An 11295-nucleotide genomic window follows, 5' to 3' on the forward strand; every position below is an offset into this window, starting at 1 on the left:
GGCTCTATTTTACCTGAGTTGCCCCCCCTCCAGTGTGTACTCCGAAAGAGTGTTTAGTGCAGCCGGGAACCTTGTCAGCGAAAGTCGTAGGAGGTTGCTTCCACAAAATGTGGAGAAGATGATGTTCATAAAATGAATTATCAACTCTTCCAGGGAGACCAGCCTCCAGAACGTACAGAGGGACCTGTGGTTGTGGATTCCAGCGGGGATGAATTAATACTCGGTGAGGATGAGGATGTACACACTGAAGAGGGTGAGGAATCGGTGGATGAGGAGGATGAGGATGACATCTTGCCTCCGTAGAGCCAGTTTGTGCAGGGACAGATTAATTGCCAGCTTGTTTTGTGGGGGCCCAAACGAACCAATCATTTCAGCCACAGTTGTGTGGCAGACCCTGGCGCTGAAATGATTGGTTTGTTAAAGTGTGCATGTCCTGTTTATACAACATAAGGGTGGGTGGGAGTGCCCAAGGACAATTCCATCTTGCACCTCTTTTTTTTCTTTGCATTATGTACAGTTTGGGGCCTAGTTTTTCAAACTGCCATCCTGTCTGCCACTGCAGTTTCACGCCTAGATGGGTCACGTGTTTGTGCCGCCGACTCGTGTTACTTAGCATAGTCATCCAGCTACCTCGGTGCAACCTTTTGGACATAAAAAAACTATTGTGAGGTGTGAGGTGTTCAGAATAGACTGGAAATGAGTAGAAATTAAGGTTATTGAGGTTAATAATAGCATAGGAGCAGAAAAACCTACAAATTCTGTGATTTTAGCTGTTTTTATGCTTTTTTTCAAAAAAATACAGATCCAAAACACAAAACCCAGAACCCAAAACACGGAAGGGTGGTTTTGGCAAAACCAATCCAGATCCAAAACACGAAGAAAGATCCAGATCCAAAACCAAAACACAAAACACGAAAAGTGGCCGGTGCACACCCCTAATGAATATATATATATATATATATATATATATATATATATATATATATGTATGTGTGTATATATATAGCTATATGTGTGTGTGTATGTGTAATATATACTGTACATGTATGTGTGTATATATGTATATATGTCTGTGTATGAATATTTATATGTATGTGTGTGTGTATATATATACAGTATATATATATGTTATATGTGTATATATATATATATAATATATATATATGCGTGTGTGTAAACTGTGTATGGAACGGCCCAATTCAGGATCAGACCTACTTATTAGAAAAGACCACTCTTCTCTGTATTCTGAAAACGTCATTTGTACCAATATAAATAATAGCATCGGGGTCTATAGCACAGAAATGAGTTTGATAAGTGAAACTGATTCAAGCGACTAGGGTGTCTTATGTATAATGGCGTTTTATAACCCACTGGGTCAAGAATGAAGTGCAGTAGTGTTCATCTATATATATAGAAATCTTGTAGCAAAGTGTAGTAAAGTGCTTTGTGAAAAAAGTGCAGTGTGTGCAAAGTGTGCTACTAAAGTGCTGAAATAGACCAATAATTTAACTATTTAAAATAACCCCATCAAAATGGGGATGGTAAAGTGCTTCATAAATACCAAAAGATATACCAGTGATATGAACAGAGTGCAATAAAGATATATATAGCAATTTATTTATACATGAGCAAAAATCCAAAACACAGCCTAGCAATGATCACAACCTCTAATCAACCTTTAATGGGTTACCAGGTGGATACATTGCACTTTATTATCCACCTGGTTACCCCATTTTGATGGGATATTTTAATCGGTTAAATTATTGGTCCATTTCAGCACTTTAGTAGCACACTTTGCACACGCTGCACTTTGGGGGTCATTCAGACCCACTCGTGAGCAAAGTTCACTCGCAAACGGGTCGATGTTGTCAGAATGCGCATGCGCACGACGGAGGGAGCTCCATCGTACGCGTGCGCGAGACCCGGCGAGCGACAAGAAATGCGTCGCTTGTGGTCTCGCACCAAAGGTGCGATGGTGACTGATAGCACGCCCCCTTTGGTGGGCGTGCCGGGGGCGTGGCAGCCAGATGGAGGCGTTCCCATGGGAACGCCTACCGTCTGAGTCCGGCCCCACTGACATCAGTAATGATGTCAGTGAGAGTGACTTTGGCTCTGATAGAGCCAAAATCACTCCTGGGCTTGCGGCAGCGGGACCGTACCGCAAGGTACTCGTCGCAAGCCCGATGGTCGCGATGGTCTTGACCATCGTGACCATCATCATGGACGCTTGCATAAGCTGTGGGTGGTAACCCACAGCTATGCGAGCGTCCATAAGGCCGCTCCACATTTAAATAGGACGGCCCTGATTCAGAGCAAGCGTTCTGCTCAGAGCATTCAGCTCTGAATCGGGGCCTTTATTCACAAAGCACTTTACTACACTTTGCTACAAGACTTATGCATATATATATATATATATATATATATATATAAAACCGTGTTCTCCCAAGGCTCTATATAAAAAATTATCTTGCCACCCGGGACATGCAGGACGCGCTGTTTACGCAGTGCCGTAGAAACCAATAACAGCCGGTGTCGTCTTCTCAACCAATCGCCGCCGGCAGATTCTCTTCACTACAACACCCAGAATCACCCTGGTGCTTGCGGCTCCTCCTCCCTCTGTGTGCGCCTTCTGCAGCTGCCGCCGGCTAATTGCTGTGTTCCTGGCTTACTCAGCCTCACTCCAGTCCCTCTCCATCACACGCTGCTCCCGCCACAGCCACTCTCCATTCACTGTGCCTCAGAGGGGATGTCGGACCCGGGCTGGGGAGGTGTGCAGACCAGTTGCCCAGGTGTAAACGGTGCTGGTAGAGGAGCACCCTGATAGGTAAGGACCCCTGTCATTGGTGTTACTGGCTGGCTTTGTGGCCCCTGTCACTCCCCAGTTGTGGCCCCTTCGCCTTGTATTAATTCCCATTTACCCTGACTGCTGTGTGCACCCCCGTCCTTACCCCTACCACTGCCTTTCTCTAACCACCTTCTTGTCCACAATATTGCCCAAGCTATCTACCTTTGTCCCCTCCCAACACCCAAGCCAGGCATAGTGTGCAATAAGGGGCCATACTGTGTGGGCATAATGTACAATAAGGGGACATACTGTGTATATATTGGGCAATAAAGGGGCCATATTGTGTGGGTTAATGTGAATTGGTACTATTGTGTGGCCACGGCCCCTCCATGGAAAGCTACGCCCCTTTTTGCACGAAGGCTGCCACCCTGCTGCTACTTGATGCCACCCGGCTGCCAACATTTTCTGGAGAGAACACTGTATGAAGACTACTGCACTTCATTCTTGACCCAGTGGGTTATAACACGCCATTATACTTAAGTCATGCTAGTCGCTTGAACCAGTTTAGCTTATCAAACATATATATATATATATATTTATATATATATATATATATATATATATATATATATATATAGAGGTAAGGAAAGTGCGGCACTCATAGGATTTGGTATCCAAAAAACGATTTTACTCCTGTGGTCAATGTTTCAATGAGTTATCATTTTCGTCAGGACAAAGTATACAACATAAGCTCACCTTTCCTTACTTCTATTATTGTGGGTCTGGAGTCCGGACGTACATGTGCAGGCAACGGGGTGCAGTTTGTATCTTTTCAGTGAGTGCCGGATCCCTTTGGAATATATATATATATATATATATATACTGTATATATACAGCGCTATTTTTCAGCAGGAAAAAGCAGGAACTCAGGAGCTGATTCAGACCCAGACGTTAAGAAGTGTTCGCTCGTAGCTGGCCGATATTTGCATTGTGTGCATGCGTATGCATCGGAGTGCACGTGCGCAAACCAGTGCGAAAGATCAAGAGGCGTTCGCTCGCCCAGCATAGACAGCCCAGCAGAGTGAGTGACAGAAGTCTTGCCGTGCCATCATTTGGCCAAATTTGCATACGCTGGGAGCGAAAGAACGCATCTAGTGAGTAGGTCTGAATGAGCTCCTTAGATCCTGATCCTCTCATTGACTATGACGTAATGTCCTGGGGCCAAAATGTATTTTCCATCAGAGGAGCCTAATGACATGGTCATGTCTTCATCTATAACCTGCAGCTGCTGCAAGGTAAGTGTGTGTGTGTGTGTGTGTGTGTGTGTGTGTGTGTGTGTGTGTGTGTGTGTGTGTGTGTGTGTGTGTGTGTGTGTGTGTGTGTGTGTGACATATACATGTTTGTGTTTAGCTATAGATATACAGTATATGTGTATATGTGCAATATGCATATATATATATGTTTGTATGTATACCTCCCAACTGTCCCGCATTCAGAGGGACAGTCCCATTTTTCTGTGGCATGACGCGGTCAAAGGGGGCGGGGCCCGGCAGCTGACACAGTGTTGGGGCGGAGCATGGGGGCGTGGTAGTGCAATCGCATCATCGTGGCTCCACCCCCTCTTCACAATGTCGTGATTAACGGCATTATGCAGCCAGAGGCGGAACCACGATGACGCGAATCGTGTCACCGGCCCCCCTGCTGCTGGGATTTTCCTTACAAGCGCGGGGGGGTGTGCGGACACATCGCCGGGGGCCGGGAGGATTGCCTGATTTTCGGGAGGCTCCCGACCAAAATCGGGAGGGTAGACCCCCACACTGCCTGCATGTTCCATGTCAGTGAATGCATATACCTGACAGCCAGGAAGGTTCTTCTGATAACCCTCCAAATCTCCCCCTGACATGACACTGCACTGCTCTGCACTCTGCATTCAATGACATGGAACATGCAGGCAGTGTGGTGGCCACCTCTTCCTTATCCTTAGCACACAGCAGCACAGCACACATCACAGCTGAGGCTGACAGCCTGGGTGGCCACGGCAGAGACTTGCTGGCAGCCTGGAGTGAAAAGGTCATACAGGAGTTGGGGCAGATAGCGGCGGCTAATTAGACCAGCAGCTGTCACCAGAAGGTTCTCTATTTCAGAGACATCCTTTTTTTGTTTGGTGGACTCAGCAGCGCCCTCCAGGGGCTGGCACTTTTAGGCAGCTGCCTAAGGCAGGGTACACATCAGAACGACCTGGGCATTATAGTGAGAGTCTGTATGTAATAGTGCAGCAAGCTGGGGATATGGGGCTTATATACTGTATGTATAGGACTGTACCTGACTTGTGCTGCTGAGATATCTCTGGGACTTGTAGTTTAGCAGCAATTATCTGTCTACTTTTCTAGATAGGATAGGCCTAGCATTATTTTTGCCTTTGTGGAACTACAGGTTCCAGCATTACCTTTAGAAACTAGAACAGAACCACACAATCACTAATACATTATTCTTGTGTATAATTTCCTATTGACTGTACCTACTATACATCTTGTATGCAGGTTCGGCAACAGAAATCTTGGGGCCAAGTATACTGATGTCTCTGGGGAGCCCCCCTCGAACACACGCACCCACCCACCACGCTTGACCCAGCACCAACACATCCCTCCCCTGCGTGTGAGGGAGGCAGGGACAGAATTGCCGGGGGAGGGGCAGCATTGCGTGTAATGTCACCGCTGCATCATTCATTAATAGGCACAGCATGAACCAGGTGATGAGGGTACTCGGAGGGGGGCTGAGAGATGGTGCCATGGCTCATACCTCCCAACTTTTGTGTTCCACATAGAGGGACACTTTGCGCACCTAAAGTGGGCGGAGCTCCGATGAAAAGGGGTGGGTTTATTGGAAATGGGGCGGAGCCTCGCAGCAAACCCCGTTTATGTCATTATAGAGGGCGTGCCCAGCAGTCTTCGAGATGCTGGGCAGCCCCCTACACAGGTGAACAGATGCGGCATCTGTTCACCTTCTGCACACCCGCTGCTATTCAGAGCATCGGTATGTGCTCTCCCCAACTTCCCCCCCACCGCAGGACAATGCGGCCCGCGGGTGAGACAGCGGGACAGTCCCAGAAAAACGGGGCTGTCCCGCTGAATGCGTGACAGTTGGGAGGTGTGCATGGCTGGCTTTATTTTGCTTAGTTGTGCGGCCGGCCAGTGTGGTCAGTCTGTATATCAAATTTAGTTGCTGCAGTGGCCCCATGCACCTCTGTACCTCAGGGCACGGTACGGGTATACCCTTAGTACCCCCTGTTGCCGGGCCTGCTTCTATGTATGTATATTGAGTCTGAATATGGTGTCATGTGTGCACATGATTATAGAATGGTCAAATAGAAATGTATTATTGGGGGACAATGTGGTAGTTTTTATAACTGTATAGGATCTAACATTTCGTGAAGGTTCATATTCTTGAAGTTCTGTAACAGGAGATTGAGTTTAGTATGAGCTATGACATTTGGGTATATGCCAATGACCTAGTATGGTAATTTAGGTGTTGTATGTAGTGTTCAGCCTATCTGAGAAGCACATATTGATGCTTAAACTATTATTTAGAAGCATTACCACTGCCAGTGCGCAGATCAGTCACATCTTCTGTTTGGAAGTTAGATGGTTTCGCAGACTTGCCAAGCATTACGGATGTGTGTAAGGTAAAGTGGGCATCCTAATGTTTGGCTGGGACGGCATTACGATTGCAATCATTAGCATATTTTCGCAGTGAGACTGCGATCCGTAATGAATCAGGCCCATAGTGCATACACACTGTGCAATCTACCAAACGACTGAATGATATTTTTAATTGTCTGGTGGTTAGATCGTTAATTATATGATGTTAACATACCGCCTGGTCATCCGGTAGTGCATACACACTGCATAATTTGTGAGGAATCGAGATTGTCAGATTGAGCTGCACGTAGTGGTGACCTGAAGATGTGATGGCCGCCGCCACAGGAGCGAGCATAGTGCATATACAGGTGACGATTTGAACAATTTGTCGTTCTGATCCGTCGGAATCAGCCAAATCGTTTAAAAAAATCATCTAATGTGTACCCAGCTTTACTTTGTCATGCAGAAACGCTGGTCTTCACAAAGATAATTGCTTCAAGTCCCTGCAGGAAGACCAACGTTATAAATGAATAGAGCATCTAGTGTTAGTTCTCTGGTGGCACTAGGACTCATGTGATGCAATACAGTGCATGGATGCAGGGGCGGATTGGGATGGAAAACCAGCTCAGGAAATTTATGGAAGCAGCCCTAATAGGGACGGGGTCTGTTGAAGAGGAGGGGTCTGTCAAGGGGTGCGGGATCCATTCTCATGGGGCTTGATTCTGCCCATAGCAACCAATCAGATTCTACTTAACATTTAACTAGCACCTTCTAGAACATAATAGCTAGAATCTGATTGGTTGCTATGGGCAACATCACTTCTAAAACTCACTTCTAAAAACTCTCACTTTAGTAAATTTACCCCTGAGTTGCAGCTGTCCTTGTGTCTTTTGCTGCCGTTGCATCTGTGACTTTAGGCTAATGACATTACAATGCCCTTCCCTGGTGTACAGATATGCCTCTGAATATGCAAGTACTGAGACACCCACTGTCAGTGTAAGAGGGGTATTCAATATGAAACGTTAACTTCACTGTCAAAGTTAACATTTCATATCGGAGTTTTTTCCTGCGTTAAAGTCTGGTGCGCGCTCCCGCTTATCCCCGTATTCAATATAAAATGAACGAAAACGGGAAACTCCAAAGTTGGATTTGCGTAAAGTTACGAATTTTTCCTTAAAATAATTGTAAGACCCCCCTAAAGTTGCAAAAACAAGGGGGAACACTATGGGTACCCCCGTTTTAGCCTTTAATTGAAAGTCGGGGATTTAAATAGCCGCAGCAGGTGTTTTTTTCCCGACATTGAAGAAGTGATGCAGATGAGCACTTAGGTTATTTTTTTCGTTTTTTTAAGTGGTCCCATCAAATTTGGGGTACATGAAAATGAATACTAGCATATTTTGATGTCCCTAAAGTAAGTTTTAAAAAATTCTGCATTTGTGCACCTGCCGCTATAATTCTATTCTTCAAAACACCTGCCGCATACTTGCAGAATAGCCCTGAACCTATTTCCCTATTGTTTAACATTTTTTTTCCATTTTTTTTTTTGCACCCCAATTTTTAAATACATTTTTTGGTGTGTCCCTATTTTTTTTTTTACTTTTTTTGACACAGTTCTTTTTTAAATGTCAATCTCAGGGGTTCAGGCTATTTTTTTAAGCCTGCACCCCTAAACCCCAATTCTGCACTTTTTTTCGACACCTATGCAATGGTGAAAAGTTATCACCGTTTTTTATCAAAGACTTGTCAAAACTGCGATAAGTCTTTGAAATTGAATAGGGTGTAAAACTAAAACCTGCGATAATGATGTCATAATTGCAATATTAACGCAAAAACGATGTTATCGCTCCCATATTGAATACCCCTGTAAGTCTTTAGACACCTCCATTGGTTGCACTATTGGAGCTTTCACCATCCTATGCTAGGTGCAGATCATCCGTATTGCCTCCAATGTGAGCAATTCAGCTTCTCTATAGCCAACCCCATGTGACATACTTACCTACCCTCCAGACTTGGCTGGGAGCCTTCCGAAAATCCGGTGCCACTCCTGGCCCTCTTGGAAAGGCAGGCAAGTCTCCCAGCCCCAGCGATCCGCCTGCATAAATCCCGGGGCCAGTGACGCAATCCGCGTCATCGTAGCCCCGCCCCCTGCATCACAATGCCATCGTCCCCAATGATGTGTCATTATCCAAGCCACGCCCCTTTTCTCCCACGACATGCCCCCTTTTGCCGCGAGACTCCCCTCGTGTGGTTGCCCGACAGCTCCCTCCCGGAAGTGCGGTATTTTCTTTAAAATTAAAATATCTGCCGCGATACAAAACCCGCATCCTGACCAGGTGCTGCGTCAGCCGATGCAGCCCCTGGCCTCGTCCCTCTCGGAAAATGTTGCATGTTGGGATCCCATCCTAACCAGCTATTGCTGGGGATAGTGAAAATATGTCAGTCATGCTACGGCTTGGGGGGTGGGTCTGCGAGCGTAATCGCAGGACCCATTCTGTACATGTGCAGAGAACAAGCCTCACGCAGGAGCAGAACCCTAACCATCAGAGATGTACGTTCATCATTGGATGAATGTACATCCCTGAATCAGGTCCTATAATTGGTTATACCCATCAGAAGAGAGTGGCAGTTTACTTATTATGTGTCAAACTGTGGCCCTGATTCAGAGACGGACCACCCACAGCTATTGCCAGCGGCCAGGATGATGGTCGCGATGGTCAAGACCATCGCGACCATCGGGCTTGCGACAAGACCCTTGTGGTAGGGTCTCGTGTCCGCAAGCCCCAGAGAGCTTCTGACTCTAATAGAGCCTGAAGCTCTTTCACTGACATCACTGGCGATGTCACTGGTGATGTCAGTGGGGCCGCCCACAAACGGCAGGCGTTCGCTTGGGAACGCCTCCATTTGTGAAGCCACCCCCCCACCACGCCTACAAAACGGGGCGAGCTGTCAATCAACATCAACAGCCGCCCCTTTTGTAGTGAGTCATGGAGCGATAGATTTTCTCTCTCGCGATGGGGCTTGCGCACACCATCACACCATCGACCCGCTCGCGAGCGCTCAAGTGCTTGCGAGCGGGTCTGAATCAGGCCCAATATTGCTATATGCATCTGATGTGTAGCTACATTCATTATAAGTGGACACATGCGCTGTCGGTTGCCACTACTCTGTTTATTTGTTGGGATTCGATTCCACCTTAGACAAAGCATCACATCGCAAGAATTCAATGGAAAAAAATATTAATATCACTGTTTGCGCATGTTAAACAGCTGAGTTCAGCTTTATTTTGACATTGGATGGTCATCTCTTCCACACCATTGGTGAAAACACTACCTTCGAAAGGAAAACATCCCTAATGAAAAGTCACTCCCTCGGTGGTGACTGCACAGATGCATACTAGCGTAGCGTGTGGACTCTCACCTCTGCTCTCCTATGAGTTCCTTACAGCAGTGGTAGCCAACCCTGGTCCTCAAGAGCTACCAATGGTGCATGTTTTGTAAGTCTTCTCACAGAATCACAAGTGATATAATTAGCTCCACCTGTGGATCTTTTCAAATGTGTTAGTTTGTAATGAAAACACCTGTGCACCTGCTAGGTGGTCTGGAAAACGTGAACTGTTGGTAGCTCAAGAGGAACGAGGTTGGCTATCCCTGCCTTACAGCACTGCAGTTCTTTTTTTTGGTAAAAGCTTTATTATCAAGCGGCCAAACTAACAAGAGCTCTCTTCTTGCTTATCAGGTGTGGAGAAGCAGATACTGGCAACTAGCTGTGACAAAGGTGCCGCTTGAGAAGACCGCTGACAGTAATAGTGACCTTGGAATACATACAGGAGACCAGCAGCCGGCAGTCAGAAGACCAACAGCGACATCACAATGCTCAGAATCCAGACGGGCTCACTAAGTATCATAACCCTCCCCCCTAACCATCCCTTCCTGCATCCTAACCCTTTCCTCCCGCAGTCTAACCCTAACCCTCCTCCCACTGCAGGCTAAGTCTAACCCTCCCCGTTAGTGCCTAAACCTATCCTTTCCCCTTGGTGCCTAAACCTAACCCTCCCCCTAGTGCCTAACCCTAACCCCCCTCCCCGGTGTTGCCTAAACTTAACCCTCTCCCACCCGCAGTCTATCTCTATCCCTCCCCACCACAGTCTAACCCTACACACCCCCCTCCTGGTGGTGCCTAAACCTGACCCTCCCCCCGCGGCCTAAACCTAACCCACCTCGCTATACTTACGTTCGATATGCCAGCTGTCGGGATTCTGGTGTGGGCATATCAAGTGATGTCGGGTTTCCGGCGCCGGGGTTCTGGTCACGGTTCGGGATTCCGGCACTGGGATTTCGACCGCCGGCATCCCGTGACCTCTCCTTAGTAACATCTGGTTCACTTAGCCCTTCCTATGAGGTGCCTATGGCAGGGCTAAGTGACCCACTTGCAGCACGAAATTGTAGCCTGCTATTAACTCTAGCAGGCAGAAGGCAGAGAAAACCCTTTAGTGCATACCAAGAAGTGATATGTATAGTGCATGTACTCCTTTGTGTGTCCAGCCCACCAATCTATAACTTCCCAAGCCTGTATTAGGTAGGTGCGCTCAATATAATGGTCTGTAAGTGTAAGTAATCAGACCATTTAATTTCGGCCTCTGATGTCCCATATGGCATCATTCATGGGACTTCACGGGCCCCCTATTCCACCATGCCTTGTCCTTGCTTTGTTAGAATTGATGCAGACTCATTGAAGCCAACCACATACCAGCTAATCCCCAGGTTATCCACAATCGCAATCTTAATATCTTCATACCCACCCAGATTGGAAATGTCCCTAATATGTTGTTATCTTGACTGTATTCCTGTGGGTGTAACACTGCTCTCTAAATCT

This window comes from Taudactylus pleione, unplaced genomic scaffold (assembly GCF_031769625.1).
Source record: "Taudactylus pleione unplaced genomic scaffold, aTauple2 ptg000154l, whole genome shotgun sequence".
Classification (NCBI taxonomy): domain Eukaryota; kingdom Metazoa; phylum Chordata; class Amphibia; order Anura; family Myobatrachidae; genus Taudactylus; species Taudactylus pleione.